The 24539-nt window shown below is 34.0% G+C and overlaps 2 long non-coding RNA genes across 2 annotated transcripts in view; one reads left to right on the forward strand and one right to left on the reverse strand.

Moving 5' to 3' along the window:
• Window positions 1-24539, reverse strand: part of LOC145738457 (uncharacterized) — a 404307-nt gene that overhangs the window by 269540 nt on the left and 110228 nt on the right. The gene's annotated exons all lie outside the window — the stretch shown is intronic.
• Window positions 5368-11640, forward strand: LOC145738453 (uncharacterized). Its single transcript, XR_014180755.1, has 3 exons — window positions 5368-6064; window positions 6210-6412; window positions 11476-11640. It is a non-coding gene; the product is annotated as an uncharacterized LOC145738453 (long non-coding RNA).

Below are 24539 nucleotides of genomic sequence, written 5' to 3' on the forward strand. Positions count from 1 at the left end.
TGTACATTTACAAATTTTTGACGCCCTCTACCGGCTAAACGAGACAATTTTGGATATAACTAAGTCGGCTTAGATCGACATATTTTGACGTCAGGAGTCTGTCGTCAAACGTTGTACACGTATTTTCCGGACACCCTGTATATTGCATGTGCATTTAATATTGACATATCCAACAAATGAAAAAAAATCTTCTTATAACATTTTATTGATTTTCTGACAGTTTCGGTAGAACTATAGAGCATATCGCATCTATCAACCGCACCCATGTTCATGTTATATTCCCGAATACACACAGGTTTTTTTACTTCCTGACCCCTTTTGTTTTGAAAGGTTGTAATTTGTGCAGAGTGCATAGTCGTTAGCATTATGACCTCCCGTTTGTCCTTCCATTTCAATGCTAACATCTTATCAGTAGAAGCATGTTCTATTTGACCAGTTTCCAATTTTTTTTTTGAGTGGGGGCATGTGTATTCTATTTGCTTTAACCGTTCCGCAGGAATTTATTTCATTTTCATGTAGAATGGAGAACAGTGTGGAGCTTGTGTACCAATTATCCAGGAAGATATTATGACCATTATACATATATGGCTCTATAAGGGTCAATACTATGTTCCCCCCAACTCCAACATTTCCTTCAAATTCTTGAATGTTAGTGGAAGATCCAGTATAGATAATAAAATCTAAAGAATATCCGGTTTTGCAGTCACACAAAACAAAAAATTTAATTCCAAATCGGTGTCTCTTTGATGGAATATATTGTTTATATCCTATACGTCCCTTGAACAGCATCAAGCTCTCATCTATACACAGATTTTGAAATGGGTGCAAATTTTGTTTGAAAGCAGACCTCAAATGATCAACGACATACCTAATTTTAAAAAGACGATCGTTGGAGTTTTTCTGATCATCGTTATTAGAAAAATGCATATTACGTAAAATAAGAAGATATCTGTCACGCGGCATTATTTGAGAAAAAATAGGTGTCTCAATTAAAGGATTAGTCGACCAATAGTCAGTAATTTTCCTTTTTTTTGCATGTACCATTAACATTTCCCTTGGCCTGACGCGATGTGCTTGGTGAAATTTGGAATGATATATTTGCGTAGCGATTTGTCTCGTTTACGATGTGTTCTAATAAATCTGCAGAAAAAAATTGCTTGAAACATGCCATGGGAGTAACATCAGGATCAACGTTTTTCAATTCGGAGTGAGCCGCATTATAGACATGAATAATAGGTTGAAACTCCTGGTTATTCCAAGCAAACTCTTCATTCAACTTTGGTATTTTACCCGGTTGAAATACATTATCTTAAAGTAAATTATAATATATAATTTTAAAATTTTATTACACGTAACGTCATAATGGCTACATTTCTGACCCGCTGAATTATCTTCCGCTTTCTCTCCGTTTCCTTCTGCAGGTGCCTCAACGTCTGCTTCAGTTTATATTGTAATAATTTCCACGCCATCTTCGTCATCCCTGTCAGACTCTATTTCAGGCCCATCGATCATTTCCTCATCGCTATCCAAAAGCATTTCTAACAGCTTTGTTTCGGTCAAAGGTTTTTTTCTTCCCGACATCTAAGTGTGAATAAATAGTAAACAAATAATAAACATAACATATGAAGCAGAAAGGAAGAAAACAAAAAATTATCTAAATTAACAAATATTATAAAGAAATTACTACTTACCTCTAATTTGTACATAGCAAAACAAAAAACACAGAGAATAAAAACGGGGATTAAAAAAACACTAGAGCGAAGCGATGATTAATGACGATCTTGAAGAATTCAAGATGTGAGGAAGCTCTGAATCAGTGGCTTGCTCCTGAGCAAGATCTTCTGTGGAGATGATCACCGGCATGTTGATTTCATCTACTCTGGAAAAAGCGTCTGCAATGAGGTTGTCATCTCCTGAAACGTAAGCTATTGAAGTTGCAAATTGACTTATAAAATCCAAGTGGCGCAATTGACGAGGTGAAGCTTTATCTGCTCTCTGTTGCAATGCATAAATAAGTGGTTTGTGATCTGTTTTTACTGTAAGTTGTCTACCTTCAACCATAAAACGGAAAGCTTAAAAACTTGTTCAAGAACTGCGCCAATAGCTGCGTCTGAAGCGTCCGTATACAACGCCAAAGGGGCGTTTTCTTTCGGATGCGCAAGGAGGGACGCCGCAGCCAACTGTCGTTTGCACTGCTCAAAAGCTTCATTCAACTCTTGAGTCCAATTGATGAGGCGCTTGTCCTTTTTCTTTGCTCCAATGAGCAAAGCATGAAGTGGGGCTTGCGTGGTAGCTGCATTTTTGAGAAAACGTCTGTAAAAATTGATGATACCTAAAAATCGGCGTAAGTCTGACAAAGTTTTGGGCTTGTTAAAATTTTGAATGGCCATGACACGCTCCGGAAGTGGTTGAGTTCCCTTCTCATTGATTAGGTAGCCCAAATAAGTAGTTTCTTTCTTGATGAAATGTGATTTAGCCACATTAATAGTGATTCCATAATCACGGAGTCTCTGAAAAACTTGCCTGAGGTGCTGTAGATGCTGCTTGTCATCTGTTGAAGCTATTAAGATATCATCAATATAACAATAAAAATCTAAACCACGCAAAACTTCATTCATAAAACGTTGGAAAGTTTGAGCAGCATTGCATAAACCAAAAGTCATCCTGTTGAACTCAAAGAGCCCAAAAGGTGTGATAATGGCTGTTTTTGGTCGATCTTCAGGAACTATAGGGATTTGGTGATAGGCTCTCACAAGATCAATAGTTGAAAACACCTTACATCCATGTAATCTGTGGGCAAAATCTTGAATATGAGGGATTGGATACTTATCTGGTACTGTCATGCTGTTCAGTCTTCGGTAATCTCCACAAGGTCTCCAATCCCCTGTTTTCTTTGGCACCATGTGCAATGGACTTGCCCACTGACTACTGGAAGGAGTGCAAATCCCTTGTTCGACCATAAAATCGAACTCTGCTTTGGCAATCTTGAGTTTTTCAGGAGTTGGGCGGCGTGGTCTCTCTGCAACAGGGCCACCTTTGGTTGTAATGAAATGTTGGACGTTGTGTTTTGGATTTGAGCCCAAGGTTGAAGGTTTAGTAATATCTATAAATTCATTTAAAAGATTTTGAATAACAGAATCATTGCCAACAGTAAGAATGCTGGAAATCCGAGAACGAGAGGTGCCAGCTGGACATCCAAGTTTGGTGGAACTGTCAATGAGTCTTCTATTCCTAAGGTCTATCAACAGTCCAAAATGTTCTATGAAGTCAGCTCCTATAATAGCTTGAGAAACATTCGCAATTATGAATACCCACTTGAATGAACGACGAAGATTGAGGTCCAGCGTCAAAAGCTTTTCTCCAAAAGTGTCAATGATTGTATTGTTGGCAGCATACAATTTGAATTTTGAGGTTGAAGGAAATTTCTGTCTAGTCATTGACTTTGGCAGAACAGAAACAGCTGATCCAGTATCAATCAAAAATGACAGTCCTGATGTCCTGTCACGAACAAGCAGACGACGGTTAATTTGAACTCCATCACCACCACCAACCGTCTTAACATGAGGCGATGCAATTAGTTTTCCTGCTGCTTGTTGGACACGCGAGGTTTCCAGGAACAGGGCTTCTCGCATCTTCTTGCTCTTGCGCCAAACTGATGATGATAAAAACAAATATTATAACTACCGCTACCTGAACCTGGCTTTCTAAGTGGAGAACTGTCTCTATAAGGGCGCCTAGCTGAAGCTTTACGTGGCGCTTCTTGGAAGAGGCGATCAACTTTCGAGGTTAATGCAGCCAATTGATTTTCGAGCTGGGATTCAACCTGAGTTGTCGCAAACACTGCTGAACTTGGCTGGTCGAGATCTATAAGCCTGTCGGCAAGAACTGCTAGCTTATCTAGCTCAGCTTCCGGACTAGCGATCAAAATCTCTTTAATCCGAACAGGCATCTGATCTAGGAACAGGCATTTAAGTATATCATTAGTACAGACGTTACCAGCCAAGTTCTTCAAATGCTGCAAAAAGTGCGATGGTTTCTGATCCCCCAAAAGTTTGACCTTTGAGCAGCCGTCGAATTTTGACTTCGTTAGATTGTCCAAATGAAACTAGAATTCTATTTTTAACGGCCTCGTACTTGTGAGTGTTAGGTGGATTTCGCAAAATGTCCGCTATGAAAGGAAGAACACTGGTATCTAGGTTAGCAATTAAAAAATGGTACTTAATTTCATCCTTGGTAATCCTTGCGATTGAGAACGAAGCCTCTATCTGAAGAAACCAGATATCTGGTTCGTCTCTCCAAAATGGCGGGATTTTGATGTTACTGGCGGCGAATACAGGCGCGCCTCCGTTGATTGGGCCGTCTCCGTTCATTTTTTAATCCTGGGAGTAGACTTCCTGGTGGCTTCACAGTATGTCCACGATCACGTCGGGGTCACCAATTTGTGGGTATTAATGTCCACAAATAAAAGGAGGCAGTTATGCAACAATACTTTTAATAAAATAAACGTATAAACGGAAACGAAGCGTAATTAGAGTTTTGCGGCTAACTGCTGAACGCTCAAGTCTCTAAGTGACAGTCAACAATAACAATTGCCAAACGGTTGCTGAATACGTCACTGAATTAAAGTCTGTGATGCCGGTGGACCAGGTTGGCTCCAGGTGATCAGGGAAAGGCATAGCGACCGCCACACAGACACTGCAGATAGAGAAATATTGAATGTACAATTGATTCATAATGTATAAAATTATTTGATAAAAATGGATAAAAATGATAGTACAGATTAAAGAATTTGTGAAATAAATAAAACAGATACAACTCATATTTGTTGTAAATGTCAAAAATGAAAAATGTACTAGATACGAGAGTTTTTAAAAAAGTTGTAATAGCGTACTAACACACTACTGAATGTAATAGATTTAGTACAATCGTAATAGCAAACCCAATGCTGGTGAAAAGGCGGCAAATCATTACTTCTGTCTAACAACTTAATCTTGACTAGACTTATGATGTTTGACATTTGTCATAAGTCACTTAACAGTAGACATTACTAACTTATACATATACACATAGGTGTTTTTTTTATTGGTATTTTAACAAATTATATACCTTTTTCCATTGTTCACCAGTTTTTTGGGTACCTCCAATAGAATTTATAGCCTTTGCAGCATGTTCCCAAGATTGTCTTTTTAAATCTGGGGTACCTTTTCCCCACTTTAAAACCTCAGAACTTTCTACCTCAGTTAGAAATTGAATATATTGCTGTCTTGAGGCTTTCTAAGACATATCTAAAATTGATTTAAAAATTAAGTTTGGTACTTTATCCTAATTTTGAATTAAGTACTTACCGTTGCCGGAAAAAAACTGAAAAACACCAAAAACCGTTTAAAATGTACATAATTTGTGAGGTTAGGTCCGTACTGCTCCGTCTGGTTTGGTCTGGCCATAACACAAATGCAATGTTGCCATAGTGAAGCTTGAAATTTTATCAATCAATTATTACCTACAGTTGTTTTAATCAATTGTCCTTAGTGCATATCTATGTGACCAAAAATTGAAATAGTGGTAAATTTTCATTGAAATTATTTCAATATTGATATTAAAGTCAATGGATTTACGGCATAATGCTGAACATCTGCCTATCAAGTACTATAATTGTAAAGAAAACATCTTTGTGCTGCTGCAATGTTCTTTTAAAACAATAAATCCAATACTTGTTCCACTCTGTGAAGATGGACTATCAAATAGTAATACCAAACCACGGACAACGCCTGTAATTCCTTGGGTATTAAGTGCATATTGTGCACCCGAGCATCCACTGTGACGTCACCCGGCGTATCGCATTGAGAAAACAAGTTCCGCTGATAGGCCAACTTGGATCTGTTGTGATGTCAAATGCCAACTTGTCACTTGGCTTTTGTTTTTGTTGTGTCAAAAAAATTAACATGCAGCTAAAATAATTGTATTTTTATTACAATAGTCTAATAATTGGTGAAGATTATACACTGAATTCAAGTAAATGTATATTTTTCAATGGTCATAATGCACACAACGCCTGCTAGCCCAGGTAAGATTACAATGACAATTAGGCAATTTCATACATAACCTATATAATCTTTGCTGATGCATCACTTGTATACATTACTAAAAATTTGTCTAGTCTGACAATTTTTTAAGGGTGGTTCAACTAACAAATTGGGCCTATTTCACAGATCTGTATCCTGTATATGCTGAATGCTTCACTACTTTTCCATGTGGATGAGAAAATATAACTTTTATGAAGAAATTGACCTAAGCGAAGAACAAATTACCCACTAAGAAGATTGCAACATATCATTCAAGTTGAAGAGTGAAATGGTGTGCAATGGGATCAACTACTTACATTAGAACCGTGAATAAAAAAGCAAGGTTTAAGGTCAGTATAGTGATTTTACTTAAATTAACATTCAAATGAAAACTAATCCACACAAATATACAAATCCATCTGTAGACCAGTTCTAGACTACGGACACTTACTTAGAGCAAACACTACTGACAAAACTAAAAGATATACTCAGACTACGGAACAGATTGCTCTAAGACTAATAACCAAAATAAGACACCCAGAAAACCCACTACACAACCCATCCAACCAACTTCTCTACGAACGTACAAACATGACTAAAATAACAGACAGACTTATACAACTACAAAACAAATGGAAAAATAATCCAAACAACTGGACAATAATAAACCCACTGTGCATAACAAGACAAACTAGACAATCCCGTTACCTCTTTCCCACTGCCAGCCTACTAGAGCACTTTAACTAAGATTTTTTTTTTTTTGTAAATAAATTGTAAATAATTAGAAATAAGTTAACATGTATACTAAAACCATAAAAAATCCCACTGTAAACATAGGCAGAAAGACCAAGTGGTCGATAGCCTTTTTTCTATTGAAAATAAAGATTATTTATGCCCGATTAACATGCCCTGCAGGTCTCCAATATCACCCTGTGTCAAAAGCATGACCATTTATATATATATACATTTATACTTTTTCCTATATCAATCGATGTCTTTCGTCATGGGACACCCTGTATATGAAAACTAATGCATTTTTCATTATTGTTTTATGTTTAATAATTATCATTGTACACTTTAGTAATCGGCATTGCTCAACATTGAGATAATATGTATTATACAATGTCTTGAATGTGATGAAATGGAAGGGACTTAAGCCTAGTTTATAAAGCAAAATTTAATTTTAGTTATGTTATTAATATTAGGACTAAGAATAGAATCAATGCTTATGACCAAAGTAGTTTATGAAAAAATAATTTAAATTTAGTATTAGTTATAACTGAATTCACTTAAAAACCAAAATTTTTTATGGCTAATACTAAAATTAAATCTTTTTTCCTTTTTCGAACCTGCAGTATGGCTAACCTGGCATTGACATGAATATTATCACAAAAGTTATAGTTTTTAGGTACATGATTTTATTAACTTTTTCATTTTTGTTTTGGGTTCCGGCTTAAAGAAAAAGGATTGCAGCTACAAGCTACAACTTTTTATGAAATATTTACTATTTATGTACTGGCACTTGTCAGTCTATATGTCATGTAATAACCTCCATAAACTTATCATTTATAAACACCTTCAATTTTTACAGTGAGTACTAATACCTACTAATACTTAAACTAAATTTTAAAGTGGGCTTTACTTTTTGCAAAAACACTTGGAACCTTATTTTTATAGGAGGTTTGGGATTCTACAAACAATCCTTAACATATTTCATGCAACATACTCCATACTGATATTCAATTGTTTTCAAACAAATGTCAAATACACTTTTCAAAATTATAGGTCCTACAACTTTTACTTAAAAAAATTGAAAAAAATTAAAATCAGCTGTTCAAAATGTACTGTTACAATAACCAAGACAGTTAATTATCTTTTTACATTTTTTTCAAAAATGTCATCAATAATTTTTGGGGATGTTAATCTGAATTATTGGAAAATTATTGGTGTCAAATTATCAATATTTACAGGACAATTGTGGTACAAGTTGCATGGAACATATTTAGAATTGTTTGTTTCTAGAATCCAAATTATACAATAATAAAGAAGTGTTGCCATTTAAAAGATCAAAAATATTTTAAATACCCAGTTTTTGGGCCCTGTATAATTCCAATTCATATAACACAAGCAGCATTTAATAAAATTAAAAACATGAGGGGGTTTGAGAATTTTTGTGAAAAGTTAGTCTTTTTAATTTTATTGAACTTGGGCAGCATGCATGTTACAAAAGCACTGTATGTAGTGTTATCTAAATGCATGTTTGAAGGAACAGTAATAATCTAATTCATATACGTGTCAATTCTTCAGATCAAATGATGTCTACGAAATTACTTAGATGATACAACATTTGCTTATCTAGTACCATGATTTTAAACCAAACATACATGGTGTTACAAATTCGATGCATTAGCATTGCTATCTCAGAAAGTATAGTTGATAGAGCTCTAGTTAAATGGAGGCAAAGTTGCGCATTTTATTGCTAAATAATTTGGTAAAAAAAAAATTCAAAAAAGTTTCATTACATCCGGAGATATCCGACAAAAACCGGAAAAGTCAAATTTCTATTTTAATTTTTTTACCACTTTAATCAATGGCACCTTCTGGAGGCACATTTTCTTCAAGAAAATAGTTTTAGTTTTCAGCTCAAACATTACTTTTTTAGATACCAACGTCAGCTTCAAATTTTCAAATACTGACCTCAACTTTTTATTTAATTTTTTAGTAGCCACAGACCTGCTGAAACTAATGATGTGTCACTCTTGTCAAAAAATATACCTAGTGTACTCGTATTATATACTTGGTATTTTAAGATTTTTTAAAAAAATAAGCAATTGAATTTGATATGTTGTCATGATGAGTAGATAATTTAGTTTTATATAATTTAATAAATAGGTTCATTGCTCCTTCGAAAAAGAGCGAGAGTTTCTTATGGTACTTTTCATTTATTTAAAAAAAAAATATGTTTTTTGTTAGTTATTTATTTTTCAGATACTCACATGTTTGAATTCGCGGTTGAGTTTTGATGAACTAGCTTAATCATATCAAACTAAATTATTTACTCATTATGATAACATATGAATTTCAAATGCATATTTGAAAAAAGCAAATACCTAAGTACACTAGGTATGATTTTGTGGCACATCATTATTTTCGGTAGGTTGGTAGCTACTAAAAAAACGAAATCAAAAGTCCCGGTCCGTATTTTAAAATATTAAGTTGATGATGGTGTCTAAAACACGAAACGTTGTAGCTTAATACAAACATTATTTTCTTAAATAGCTTAAATTAATGCCTCCAGAAGGTGCAATTGATTTTCCAAAATAATCAATAATAAAGTGGTAAAAAATAAAATAGAAATTTGATTAATTGTTTTTGTTGAATATCTCCAGATGAAACTTTTTTAATTTTTTTACCAGATTATTTAGCAATAAAATGCGCAACCTTGCCTCCATTTAACTAAAGCTCTATCAACTATACTTTCTGAGATAGAAATGCTAATGCATCTAATTTGTAACACCCTGTATTTGTGCAGCTGCAATGTTTTTTTTTAACAATCCAATACTTAAGTTCAATTTTTTTCAGTTCAAATTCTGCTGATTAAGCCATCTTCCATCTGTTGTTATGTCAACTAAACTTCGAATTTGTCACATTGCTTTTGTTTTTATTATTTATGTTATGTCAAATAGATTCCCATGCAGCTAAAATAGTTATATTTGTAATTTTAATACAATATTTCAATACTAGTTGAAAATTAGACAATAAAATCAAGTAAATGTATATTTTTTGAAGGACATAGAGCCTGCTGGTCTAAGTAAGATTACAATACCAATTTCAAACTTAACCTAGGTATTTAACCCTACTGATGCATGATTACTACACATTTTTCTCGTCTGGTAATTTTTAAGTTGTTGTGCTCGGAGTAGGGTGTATATGAATATCCTCAATTGCTTAATAATTCCATTTAATCACAACTTAATAACTAATGAATTTGTAACAAAGTATTCAGTAGTTCAGTCCTTGTAAAAACGTGCCAATTCGGAATCATTCCCCCAAATTGAAATCTTTATTTTTCCCGGATGACATCCATCAATTCCCACACAAGTGCGTTCCGTATAAACATAACATAAGTATAGTACAAGTAGCAAATTAGGCCTATCTTACAGATCTGTATCTGGTATATGCTGAATACTTCACTGCTTTTTCATGTGTTTGAGAAAGTATAACTTTTATAAAGAAAATGACTTAAACAAGGCTCAAATTACCCACCAAGAAGTACTACATTAGAACAGTGCATAAAAGAGCAAGTTTTAATGTTAGTTAACTATTTTTACTGAAATTGACATTAAAATGAAAAGCATTACAGATTTCATTATTGTTTTACGTTAACACCATAATCTTAACAATAATCATCATTATTTACTTTGCTAAATTGCATTATTGAACGTCAAATCAATATGTTTTATATTTAGTGTCTCTTATCTAAAAGCATGTTTAAAGTATAGTAATAATGAGGTAGTTTGCAGTGAGTACAAATGATGAACTCAAGACACCGCTTGTATGAGACATCTTCTATCTTATGAGTACTATGATTATAAAGCTAACACCTTTGTGCAGTTGCAGTGTTTTTATAACCAAGTAAATTCTTCTGAATTTTTAGATAATTTGATTATTCAAGCTATTCCCTTTCTATAAATAATATCTCAGATAGACAGGAATTAACATTAAGGTTGATTTGATTATTTTAAACAGAGTAAACTATTTGGGAAGCTACAAAAAGTATCTTGTAAAACTGTGACAGTCCAAATTTTATATGTTTTATAATGTAACATCCTGTATATTATTGAATTTATTGATTGATTGATCAGGAAGACTTGTTACATCTAGCGGGCACCGTTTCGTGATTTGTGTTTTTTATAAGCTATGTGATAATATATATCAGTTTTAATTTAGGCTGGGCAATTTTTTTTAAAACAAAAATTAGAAATGTTTTCTTTTTGTTTTGACTATGCAGGGTGGAGCATAAATTTGTGGCAGATAAAATATGGGTATTTTTAAATATTTAGAACCACATTTTTTAATACATTTTAAATTCTACACTTAATTCTTAAACTTTTACTTTATATACAGGGTGTTACAAATTCGATGCATTACCATTGCTATCTCAGAAACTATTGTGGTAAGAGCTTTAGTTCAATGGAGAAGTTGCGCATTTTATTGCTAAATAATTTGGTAAAAAAAATTTAAAACATTTTATTACATGCGGAGTAAATTCCAAAATAATCATTAATAAAGTGGTAAAAAACAAATAGAAATTTGACTTTTTTGGTTTTTGTCGGAAATTTTTTTAGGTATTCAGCTGAACGTTGTTGACGTTTTTTATGTTCTTGTCGTAATATTATTTTCTTTGTTTCAGATATTCTCCCGGTGAAGCAAGATGCATAAAAAGTCGTACAGGGGAACACTGGAATTCTTATTTATTTTACTAATATACTGAAGATTGGGGCGCGGGTTGTGTGTAGTTTTATTTGCTATTTCGATTTGCTGTTATGTCATATGCAACATTTTCCTATCCACAATATTTGGCCGCATAATTTTTATTTAATGTCCGACTAAATGGGGATGTATTACAAGAATTATCATTCCTTTAAATGTCAATCTACGCATGGCGAACTGAGTAACTGTGCAGAAGTTGACATTGGAATTGAACCACACCAGCAATCAGTCATTAATATCTATCAAACGTACAATTTATTTTCCTGACTGATCAACATCCTACAGCAAAATTAACTTTTTGTATCTGCTCAGCTTCGATTTACATCGAAGAATCAACCTTTTATCAGGTGGGTTTTCTAAGAACGAGCCAGAATGTTTATTATTAGAACTTCAAAAAAACCGCGTCTTTTAATGTGTATACAAAGTTAGAACGCGCTTGAAACACTTAGTAAAACGTAGTAAAACTTCTTTTCTTTGCTACTACGCCTTTTTATAAAATTTCAGTTTGAAGTTTATTAGATGTCAAATATTGTATGACGGATTTTTTGAAATCTGTGATCGAGATGGTTCCCTGTTCATTTTGTTTGTACAACATATATGTATGCGTTCGCCATAGATGTGATCAAAAGTAACTCGAAGGCGACTATCTTATCAGATAGATCGACAGATTCGTTAGCCCTGATATAATCCGAAACAGCTTCAGGTTTTAGTTTTACCCCTATTGTGCCCCTCACCTCGATCATTTTGTCAGTATGTTTACTTGACAGCATAAAAACATTTATGTTGTCTTTCCAATTTATAAAAATTAGACCCTCCCTACTCTGCTGCGCAAATATTTGACCTTTTTGAAGTTTCTTTAATACAACTGCTTTTGGCAAACCACATCGTTTTTTCCGTACCGTACCTACTAAGTGAGTATCTGAATCGATTAATGGCATAGCTAAAGGAATGTTGGTGTACAGGGTGTCCCATTTTCGACACTTTTGTAAGGTATCTCACTTATTTTTAAAGATACGGGGTTGCGGTTTTTGCGACAGTGTGTTACTTTTTTGTGAAATTTAACATGGCGTCAGCAGAATTGTCAGAACCCATTTTGCTGCTAAGATACAGGGGAAAATTGAAAAATATCATTGTTGAGGTACCCGCCATATCTCAGATATCTTTAAACTTTTTGAAGAGGTGAAAACGGATTCTTATAGATATTTTTCCGTAGAATCCACTGACGTAGTTTGTTTTTTGCTGAAATCTTTCGTATTTAAATAAGACATAAACATATGTTGCCTATAAAACACCTTGTATCACAACGTAGTACCCTGCTGTGGTGGGTAATTTGATTAAGCACAACAAAAAGTTGTATTTGATTTTTATGGCTTTTTTAGAAAAATTATATAAATTTTTACTTGCTTTTCTCCAATCCTTCCATTCCTTACGTTTCACTGGGACAAAACTCAGAATATCTGTTAATTCACACCATAGTTTTGACACGTCTTTGTAAGACACTCCATTTGAAAGTTTTCCGGTTTGTAAAACTGGGGTTTTCTTTATAAATTCCATCATAATTCACTTTTGTTCTTCCGTCATCGGACACTTTTAGTTTTTAAATCTATAAACATAACACATTATAACAACAAATTAACGTAAAAGTAGATTTTCTTACCCATTTGTCAGACTTTAATTTGGTTACCCATCAATAAATTATTAATCACAGCTATACAGGAACAAATGTTACAATAATAATAAATTAAATAACACCGTTCAGGGGGGCAGCCGGCAGGGTGAAGTAAACCCAGATGATTCCACTTTTTTATCAATATCTATTATTAGATTACCCACTAAACAAAATAACGTCGTTGTTTCAATACAATTTAGTTTCTATGTTTCTTTGTTTCGTTATTTATTTGACACATTTACATCTTTTTTAAGTTTAAACGTTCGTTATATGTCCCGCAACTCAACATTCTCCCTGTTACGTTAAAAATGTTCCTTTTTAGTTTTGACTCCGTTACGAATCTGCAACAAACCTGTGTCAACTTAGAAACGTACAACCGATTATGAAACGGTTATGTTTGATCTAGGACGTTTTCCTAACGTTTCTTTATAGAACATTTTCGTTTTGGTTACGACATTAAACCGAAACTGTGTGCACACACATGCTGGTGTAAAAATCGCTCCAGCATCGTTTCCATTTCTACAGGGTTAGTTTCTATAATGTGACAAGCTGAGGTTGTTAATTATTTATTTTTCAATTTAGAAAAAAAACATACAAAAGTTAAGATATTTGCATAAATATTTTATACGTGCTGTCAATAAAAAAATAAACGTAGATGGCAAATCAAGAAATTCGCCTGAATATACGTTTTTCCAAACGAACACTCTGCATATATTTTACATAAATAAATTGGCTACATTTTGTCATTTCAAAAATACATAGGTAAAGCACTGACATTTTCGTCTTTGAAACGGAAGAAATGCAGAAAAGCGGTTTATTTATGTAATAACATTTTCCAGTGTCATTAAAAATGTAGATTTTGTTAATTTAATTGTTCTTGGTGTTTTTGTCAGACAGCATGTATACAAAATACCACAGAAAATATAGACAAGCTACAGAAGTCCGGTCAAATGTATTAAAAATGACCCCTAAAAAGGAAGCCGTTGCTCGCCCCAACAGCTTCCAAGCCGCATTTTACAGGGTCGTAGTTCGCTCTAGTTTTGAAAGATGGCGCTAGCGGCGATCTGATTTTACTTGCCTCATTGTCAGTTTATAAGTTAAATCTGAAACTTGCAGACTTTTTTTAGTATCCTATACCACAGAAAAAATAGACAAGCTGGTCTATTTTTTGTATCTATACGCTTATTGAAATCTTTTCTCATTAAAGTCGTTAGTCAAGAGCAACGTAAATTTATTGCATGAATTAAACTGCTAGCGAGTTCAAATCACATGCACCACTTTTACAAAAATTGTTAATTTTGATTGCTGTAAAACTAAAATAAGGTAAAATAAAATACTTTTGAACTTATTGGTTTGAGTAATTAATTTTTTCAATACATAATATATTCTAAATCTTTTAGGTATAATCTAAAAATTAACCAAATACATTTTATAAATATTGAAAAGTTTTTTCAAAAAGACACATATTCACAGTAAGATAGGATTGTGTAAGTGGTTTTTTTCCCAGTTCAATATTTTAGGTTTTAGAAGTTTCTAAAGGGGACAATTTTCAGATTTTGTAACTCATTTTCTCGAAAACGGTCTATCCTAAAGGTGGAATACATAGAACAAAACTTTTTTATAATTAAAAGTAGAATCTAAAAGTTTAATGAAATACAGGGTGTTCCATTTGAAAATCAAAAGTTGGTACTTCTTTTCAGTTGATCCGGCAATATCGAAAATATTTTAGAAAGAGAGTTTGGACCCGACTTAGTTAACATCCCAATTTTCAAAGAAAAATATTAAGCCATTCTTTAGATACTTCTAATATACCATCACCGTGAATCACCTGTATGTTGTACAAAAAAAGCATGACAAACGATAAATTAGATGCCCGCTTTTGGAAATTACAAACAAAAACTTACTTGCATTTTGACGTGCATTATCCTAATAAATCGATTATTTTTAACCTACCGAACATTAATTTATATACGATATTTTAATCTAAAAAACTATTCTAACACGATAAAAAACGAATTATGCTTTTTAGTTGAAATGAAAAAATTAAAGAAGATGGACCGATGCAGGGATTTGTTGACTTTAAATTAGCTGTTGTTGTTGACAGTGTATAAAACAAAAAACATATAGTGTGTTCTTAAGCTAATAATACCGTGAAATCAAACATCGTAATCCTATCCGTGACAAATAGTAGACTTGTACATATTTTTAAACATTGCATTTCGACTTGGCACTTTGACATTTCTCAATCTAAACATGGAAACATTTTAAAAAGATTGATTTAATGATGATTGATTATTGAATGGAAAAAAATCATTGAAGAAAGTGTACTTTTTTGCACGATTTCATAAAAAGTATTTGTGTTAAAAGTGCATCATAATCATATAAATAAATATTTCACTGATTTTTAATGTTTTTAATTTTCTGTGTACTTTTTTTATGGCATTGTGAAGACCATTTACAAAATTTAAACAAGTTTGTATGGACCAACTTTAACAGCAAAAACACTTTATGCTCATAGCACTCGTCTTCTTTTTTACCCAACCAAGCAGCATTACGTGATAAAATTATGTTTGTCAATTTTAACGCAACAAATTCCTGATCTTAGTATGTTTTAAACATATTCACAAATACGTCCATTGACTTTTTGACGACGCACTCCAGCTCAGTTGAAGGACAGGTTAAAAAAGTTTTTGTCAAACCGTAATTTTTATATAAAATTAATAATTGATTGGAGTCTGTTAATAATTTGGTCTCATTTTGTAAATCGCTAAAACATTTTATGCAGCTAAATTTATTGTTAGTAACTTTTAAAAGATATCCTGCATAATATGAAACTGCACAATCTTCTAATGATAACTTTAAATCATTGGAGTCTGTAGCAATTTTTACATCGTCAGCGTTGCTTAGCATTTCACAGCTTTCTAATACACTGTTCGGCTCCCCAGTTTTTATTGGTTGATCATATTCTACAACTGGTTGTTCTCTTGTTGTTTTTATTTCCGAACTTATCAAAGGAGATAAAGTTGTAATTTCACAGTTTGATTTCTTAGAAGGGTCTAAAATATTAGTTATAAACTGAATGCGAAAAGAGAGCCGAAATGCTTTGGCTGTAGGGTTTAAAGACCATCCTCCTCTTTGGCGCGCAACAGAGAAAACATTTTCAAGGAAGTCTTGATTTAGCCGGTTGGTCAATAAAAAATTTGATTTGTTATTTTGATTTTCTAACTCATATAATCCAAGGATGGCATTAATAGTTTGGACAATCCCGTCAAAACATGGTGGCCTGCTTTCTCTTATTCTTTTTCAGTTTGTTATGCCAAAGGTTCGTGATTTTGTTTCAACAGATTGACTTTTAATAAGGATTTCAAAGAAAGATTTACAGTTTTTTAAAGTTGACAATACTAATGGATTTTTATCGCTCATGCCACAATTGTGTGGATTTTTTGAAAATAGCCGCCTGATGTTTAAAGCACGTAAAACAAATTGCCTTATAGACAAAGTTATTATTATGCAGTTGCCACACTAAAACCTGGAAAAAAATTTTATTTACGGTAACATCAAAAAGATTTGCTAAGATTCCCGTACGTCTGTGCGAGTGCGAGTGAGATATACTTATACATGTTTTAACGACTGTCGGCAGTCGGCACTCGGCACGCGTTTTAAGAAAACGCGGTTAATAATTATTTGCGCTTTCTTTAGTAGAATTGACAACGTCGCATTAACGCGGATACGTAGTTGCAGCTGTGATAGCGCAAATGAGGCCGAAAATTTGGCCCGAAAATCAAATTAATAAAAATTTCGCATAGAGGCGACATCTATTGCCGCCATTTCCAGGTGTTTATATTTTCTATTCAACCGGACTTCTGTAGCTTGTCTATATTTTCTGTGAAAATAATTATAACTTTCATATAAGAAATTTTATTCTAAACTCAAAAATAAAGGCACCACAGCTTGTCACATTATGAAAAGTAACTCTGCACATGAATAAATAAATCTCCTTTCTGCACTGGCATATACCTAATCAGAAGCTCTTGCTTCTTTTGACAGAAATAATGATGACCTAATTGATATGTTTCTTATGCAGCGTGATCATCCTGAATACGTTCAAGAAGTTTCTTCTACTTTTTCAATTAAATTATTTAGCAAAGAACAAATTAGTCTTTGCGAAAAACAAATAATTGGGGATGAATTACCAATTCTGTACTTCGATGCTACAGGCAGCATAGTGCGAGCCCCAAAAGTATTGAAAAATTGCAAGCGTATATATTTATACTCCGGGGTTGTTCACATAGCAGAAACAAATAGAATAATTTCTGTCTTGGATATGATTTCTTCAAGGCATTTCACAAATGCAATTTTTAAATTTTTGTATGATTTTAAATGTTTTTGCTTAACTTTGCGGAAATGGCCGTTATTTGGTGCCGTAGTCACAGATTTTACTTTCGCTAGTATGCATGCTGTGACCCGAGCATTTAATGATATGAGTTTGCAGCATTATCTGAACGAATGTTACAATAAATTGACTCAACACGATGACGAGAAAAGTGTGGGTTCATCTTTCGTTTTGTTACATTTATGTTGTGCCCATTTTATGAAAATGGTTTCTAAAGATTTGAAAAAAATTGTAAATAATGATCATATAGAAAAAATTTAAAAAAATTTATTTGCAAAATGTATTATGTTAACAACACTTAATGATGTTACTGTGTGGTTCGAAGGTATTTGCATTCTGGTTTTATCCCAATACGAAAATCAACATGTACAAACTGCTTACGAAAAGCTATGCAAATTCGAAAGTTGTGCTACGGAAAATGACGTAATAAGTAATGAGGAATCGGTAAGTAATGTAATTAAAGTGGAAGAAGAATTGTCGTCTTCTGATAACGCATTACACAAAGGTAGCCCATTTTATGTACTGTTTCATTCTAAATTAGAAGAAGCTGTCATACTGTCAGAGAGTGAAGGTAAAAAAAATGAGTTTTATTTTCCAGAGTGGGCTAATGTAATTACTTTAAAAAATATGCCTTTTCTTCCTTTATGGTCAGGAATAATGGTTTCCAAAAAATACTCATTAAATAGATTGAGTAATTGTTATGTTGAAACACATTTTGGCAATTTAAAAACGAACGTTATCGCAGGTAACCGTAATCTAAAATGTAGTAGGTTTGTGAGAAAGTCTAGTAAACTAATTTTGGCCGCTTATAAAGAAATGATATGCGGAATATCTAAATCGAACCTCGCTCGACCACCTCTTATCAAAGACCCTTTAATCAACGAGTTAAATAGTCAAGAAAGTTGGAAGCGAAAAAAGGCTACCGTTACAACGCATTTTTCTGGTAATTATTTAAAACACTTTCAAAACCACTCACTATCCAATGACAAAATAAAACGTCAATCAAATGGTCCAATTAATAGCGAAAATTGCCTATATTGTGGTCTTGGTGGATTGGATGTCACTGTGTCATGGCATCAATGCGATATGTGTAACGGATGGGTGCACGACCTATGTATAACAGAATACAAAAATATTTCAAATACCGAAAACTATTTTTGCAAACAGTGTTTTTCATATGATGTGTGCATTATTTGTAATTGTGGAGCATTGACCACCACCGCTTATTGGGTTCAGTGCGATCTATGTGATAGGTGGGTACACCAAATTTGTGATCCATCGTTGGACCCAAATCAGTGGTACAGTTGCTTTCTTTGCACAAGAACAGTAAAAAGTATAATTTTACGAAAAAAGATTCAAGACTTTCTTACTGTTTTGAATTTGACCAATGTACAACGAAAACGTGTAGAAGAAAAAACAAAAAATCAGAGGAAATCTCAATTTTGGTTAGAGGAGCGACAAAAGCGCTTAAGTTGTTCTAATTTTGGTAAAATTATAAAAGCTAAAGACATTGTCACGAAGGATAATAAATCAAAGTTATTTCACTTGAAAGGAAACATTAAAAATGTGGAATGTTTATATTACTTGAGCGGAAACATTAAAATTGTGGAATGCGGTCGGAGTGCAACTGCAATTAAGATGCATTTGCTGAATTTGCGAAATAATGTGGAATGTTTTCCAAGTACCGATGGTCGAAGGTCGTCACGAGTTGTCGGCTAGACGAGGCCAGGTCTGGGAGTTTTGATTGGTGGAACCAGTGTCTGGAATGCTATAAAAAGGAAGTTGTACCCTAAAGAAGGTTCAGTCAGTTCAGTCCAGTTCATTCCAATCAATCCAGTTTTGCTGTGCACCACGTTGGTGATCGAACCGCAAATGTCAATTAGACATGTCCGTAACGCTCAAGTAAAGTTAATCGCGAACCGCGCTCCAAGTGACAAGCCTCTCTCCAAGATTCTGTCTTCTATAGAGATGTAAGTATGTTTATTGTACTTCTATGTTGTGTATTAATTTACGCCTGGTTTATTATGATTTTATTGGGAGTTAGTAACGCTTTCGTTGGGTTAGGAAACCTGTTATTTTACTAGTTAGTAAGTTAGGAGTTGTTAGGTTTAAGTACGTATTCAATAGAACTTGATGGTAAAGTTAACTGTGTTTTATTTTCACGCTGAAACGAGATCTCAGGCAAATAAGTTGAATTAAATTCAACACGTCGCGATAGTCGTGACATATGGTGGAGGCGCCTACGTTTCAGGGTGGAAAAAACATAAATTTTATTTTTTTTAAATTTTAATCGTTCTATTTAAAATGGGGGGTACTTCATCAAAAGAAGAAGAAATAATTATTTCTCAAGCGGGTAATAGCGGCGGTATTTCTAATACAGCGTCTCAAGAAAAAGATAATTCATGGTCGGCTAAGGAAATTTTGATTATTATTTTTCTGTGCATGGGGGTGTTAATGCTTGTGTATTTTAGCGTCAAAAAAATTATTAGTTTGATGAATAAGCAAATTCGCAAAGAAATTGCTAGAAATAATCAAATTGTTTAAGAAAATCGTTTAAATTTTGTCCAAAAGCTTGAAAAATCGAAATAATTAAAAATACTGCCAAACATTTCGTATTAATTTTTCATGAGTGAACCAAGTGACAAATCACGAGTACGAACTCGCAGTAGAGCTCAAAGTGTATCAGACAAAGAAAAATTTGTTTTGCAACAAGCACTAGCCCAAGGGAAAAACCCAGAAAAAGTCTTAAAAGAGTTGAGAGAGTTTAAACCCGCACATCATAGCTCAACTGTCGGTTCCTCTGCTTCTGCAGGTGCCCCAGAAGTCGACAGAACAACTTCTATTGTCAGTGTAACAAGTAGTGAGGACGAGAGCCCTTTCGAAAAAACTGTCGTAAGTGCTCAAATTGAGACCCCGCGAATTCGAACAACAAAAGCTTCGACTTCCCAAGTTCAGAAAACTAAAGATTCCAAGGCAGGATCACGATCCCCAGAACAGTTTTTTAAGCCAAGAGCTTCATTGAGTAGGACTCCGCCTAAACCGCGAGAATCAGAAGAGTCTTGGCAAGAAAGTCCCTTAGAAGTGGTAGTGCCAGAGAAGAGAGAAGTGGTAGTGCCAGAGCCTACCTTATCCCGCCCCACAGATTTGTTACAAGGTTGTAATAATCCTTGCCCACCCCCTGTAATTCGAGAGAGAAACAGTGAGATACGTCCTAACAATCCGGCAGCAATGGCTAACATGACTTTACAGGTAGCTTTGGCTGAGCCAAAAACTCCAGCCACACCAAAGTTTACATGCCCACCTACATTTAACCCATCTATAGACTCTCCCATTATTTTTGTGAATAAATATGAAAAAGCAGCGATTGCAAACAGCTGGTCGGAAAACCACAAAATTTCCTACTTAGCAAATTTCTTGGAAGGCCCGGCTCAGACTTGGTTTGATGGTTATATTAACGAACCGGCAAACCAGGCAAAAACATGGACAAACATAAAAACGGACTTTTTAAAAGAATTTTCTGGTGAACAGCCATTAAGAAAACTAAAGTTTCGATTAAATACACGAAAACATCAAGACAATGAGGATGTTAAAAAATATTATTTTGATTTACTTGCGTTGGCAACGGAAATTGACCCGACAATGTCTTTTGACACGTTTAGGGACCATTTTGAAAATGGTTTGCACCCATCCTACTATGAAATGTATTACTTGCTGAGTTCAGGTAATCAAAATTTTAATGACTTAAAACAGCTAGTGTTAAAGCTGAGTGACATTAAAGAGAGAACCCTGGTAAATCAGATGACACGGGATACGGCACTGCTTTCCGTGTCCGATGCGTTAAATAACGAGAATCAAATAGTCAGGAGCGGACCGGGAAATACAACAAATTTTCCACGCAGAGATGGCAATCCAAATAGAAATCGAGTCTATTATAATAGTAATAGCACAAGAAGAAATTTCATAGATAACAGGAATGTCGCCAATAACGGTCCGAACAGGAATTTTGTCAATTATCGTGGAAATTTTACAAGAAATACGCCACCAAGGAACAATGCCGTTAATAATGATTCAAATAATGGCGGTCAACGGCCTTATTACCAAAATCAGAATATGCAAAGGAATAGAAATAATGAGTATAGAGGTCCAAACTATGGAAACAGAGCACCTTACCGAAATCAAGGTAATAGCTATTTACCGAATACAAGAACACACGATGGACGCATTAGATGCACTAATTGCAAAAGAATTGGGCATGCATCGTGCAACTGGAATGCAAACAGTTCCAGAAATAATTCAGATAACCGTCGAAATGATCGGGTATACCAAAACCCAAACGAAAGAGGACAATTTCGTCAATAGGAAGCCCTAACGAGATTGTCCACCTGTCATCAAAGGGCGTCAAAGGAGGGTTATTGTATGTGCATTTAAAAGTAAATAATCAAGAAAATGTAAATGTCGTTCTTGACACCGGAGCGTGTAAAAATATTGTGGATTTAAATTATATTAATAACATGTATCCTTTGGAAAATGATGTTGAATTAATTACTGCAGGCAGTTACCCTCTTACACCTATTGGAAATTCACAAGTGACGATTGAAGTTAATAATAAAGAGATACGCGTTGAAGCATTAGTGGTAAAAAATTTGTCTAAAGCTCTAATTTTGGGACATAACTTTTTGACGACGACAAAGTCAGTCATTGACTATAATAACAATAAAGTGACATTGCAGCATGGTTCGGACAAATTAATCCTAAATTTTGGAGATTATGATTCAACTGAAGAATGCGAGCCACAGCAAGACTTGTTTGTAAACATAGCAAACGAGCCAACAGTAAATTCCCTGAAAATTACCGTCGGCAGCGATTACGTGTTGAAGCCCGGGAATGATATAATTACCCGATTGAACTTGAACCTACGACCGTCTGACTTGGCGGAATATTGTTTTATTGAGAAAGACAGTTTTTTACGACCGAGAAGTCTTATTTGCGTAGGATTACCGTTTTTGCAGAATGGACATTTTTATGTTAAGCTTAAAAATGTCGGTCATCGTAGAATTTTTGTAATAAAAAATTCCACGATTGGTAATCTCGAGAAAACAATTAAAATGGACATGACAAAAATTCCAATTTGTTGTATTAATGAAACCGAAAATGATGAAGAAATAATTACCATGAATGACCATAATCTAAGTAATATAACAAACTTAGGAATACATAATAAATTGCAAACGCTACTTGCGGAGTATAGTGACGTTTTTTCAAAAACACCAAAATATATGGGGAGAACTGATGTAATTGAACACGAAATTGACGTAGGAAATGCTAAACCCATAAAACAAAAACCTTACAGGGTAGCACAAAAAGAAAGAGAAATAATAGATAATCAAATAAGGGAAATGGAACAATACGATATAATAAGGCAAAGTAACTCGCCCTGGGCAAGTCCCGTCGTATTAGTAAAGAAAAAGTCTGGAGAGACGCGATTTTGTGTCGATTATCGCAAGTTAAACAATGTAACAGTAAAAAATTCGTGGTCAGGATCTAATATTGAGGATATTTTAACTTACTTAGGAAACGCTCAGTATTTCTCATCGTTAGACATGTATTCAGGTTATTGGCAAGTCAAGGTAAAAGAAGAAAGTAAACCACTTACTGCCTTTACGGCGCCAGGTCATGGATTATGGGAATTTAATGTAATGCCTTTTGGATTGTGCAATGCCCCGGCAACATTTCAACAGTTAGGGGACGTAGTGTTTAGAGATTTAAAATGGAAAGAAGTTTTAATTTACATGGACGACATTATAATTTTTTCTGAAACAATAGATGAACATTTTGAAAAATTACGTAAAGTTTTCAATAGACTTCGAAGTGCAGGCCTAACATTAAAACCTAAAAAATGTGAATATCTAAAAGGAAAAATTAATATTCTTGGTTATACAATTTCGACAGATGGAATTTTTCCTGATAAATCAAAATTAATTTCAATTGAAAATTTTCCAAGGCCAAAAAATGTGAAAGGTGTACAAAGCTTTTTAGGACTTTGTAACTATTACCGGAAGTTTATAGAAAATTTTGCAAAAATTGCACGTCCCTTACATGATCTGACAAAGAAACAAAATAAATTTGATTGGCAGGACATTCATGACAAAGCGTTTGAAACACTAAAACAGAAATTAATTAGTGAACCAGTGTTGGCACATTTTCAGCCAAACAAAGGGTGTGAATTAAGGGTAGATGCATGTAAAGATGGAATAGGAGCTATATTATTGCAGGAAGACACAGAAAATAAGTTACACCCTATCGCTTACGCAAGCAGAAGTCTTAGCAAAGCGGAGAAAAATTATTCTATAACTGAATTAGAAGGATTAGCAGTTATATGGGCACTTTCATACTTAAGACACTTTATTTATGGTAAACCTGTAAAAATTGTAACTGATCATCATGCTTTATGTTGGCTAAAGACATTAAAAGACACAACAGGTCGTTTAGCTAGATGGTCATTAAAACTGTCGGAATTTGATTACACGGTGTGCCATAAATCAGGAATTGCGCACAAAGACGCTGACTGTGTAAGTAGATATCCGGTACTGCAACCAGATACGGATAAACACGACGTTGAAGAAATACCAACATTTATTTTGGATACTCGTAATATTGAAGAGTTACAGAAAAAAGATGAAAAAATTTCCCAAATAATAATGACAATCAAAAACCCGGAAAAAGCTACAATTGGTTTACGTAAGCAGGCAAAAAACTTCAGGATTGAATCCGGAATTTTATACCGAGTAAATCCGAATGATTTAGGTCGAAATAAGCTATTGGTAATACCGCAACAGTTAGTGGGAGAAATTTTGTATTCTCACCATTCGGAACCGCTGAGTGGTCATTTGGGAATAGCGAAAACGCTATCAAAAATTAAGCA

Source organism: Ips typographus, linkage group LG15, assembly GCF_016097725.1.
Source record: "Ips typographus isolate SLU linkage group LG15, UJ_Ityp_2.0, whole genome shotgun sequence".
NCBI classification, from domain to species: Eukaryota; Metazoa; Arthropoda; class Insecta; order Coleoptera; family Curculionidae; genus Ips; species Ips typographus.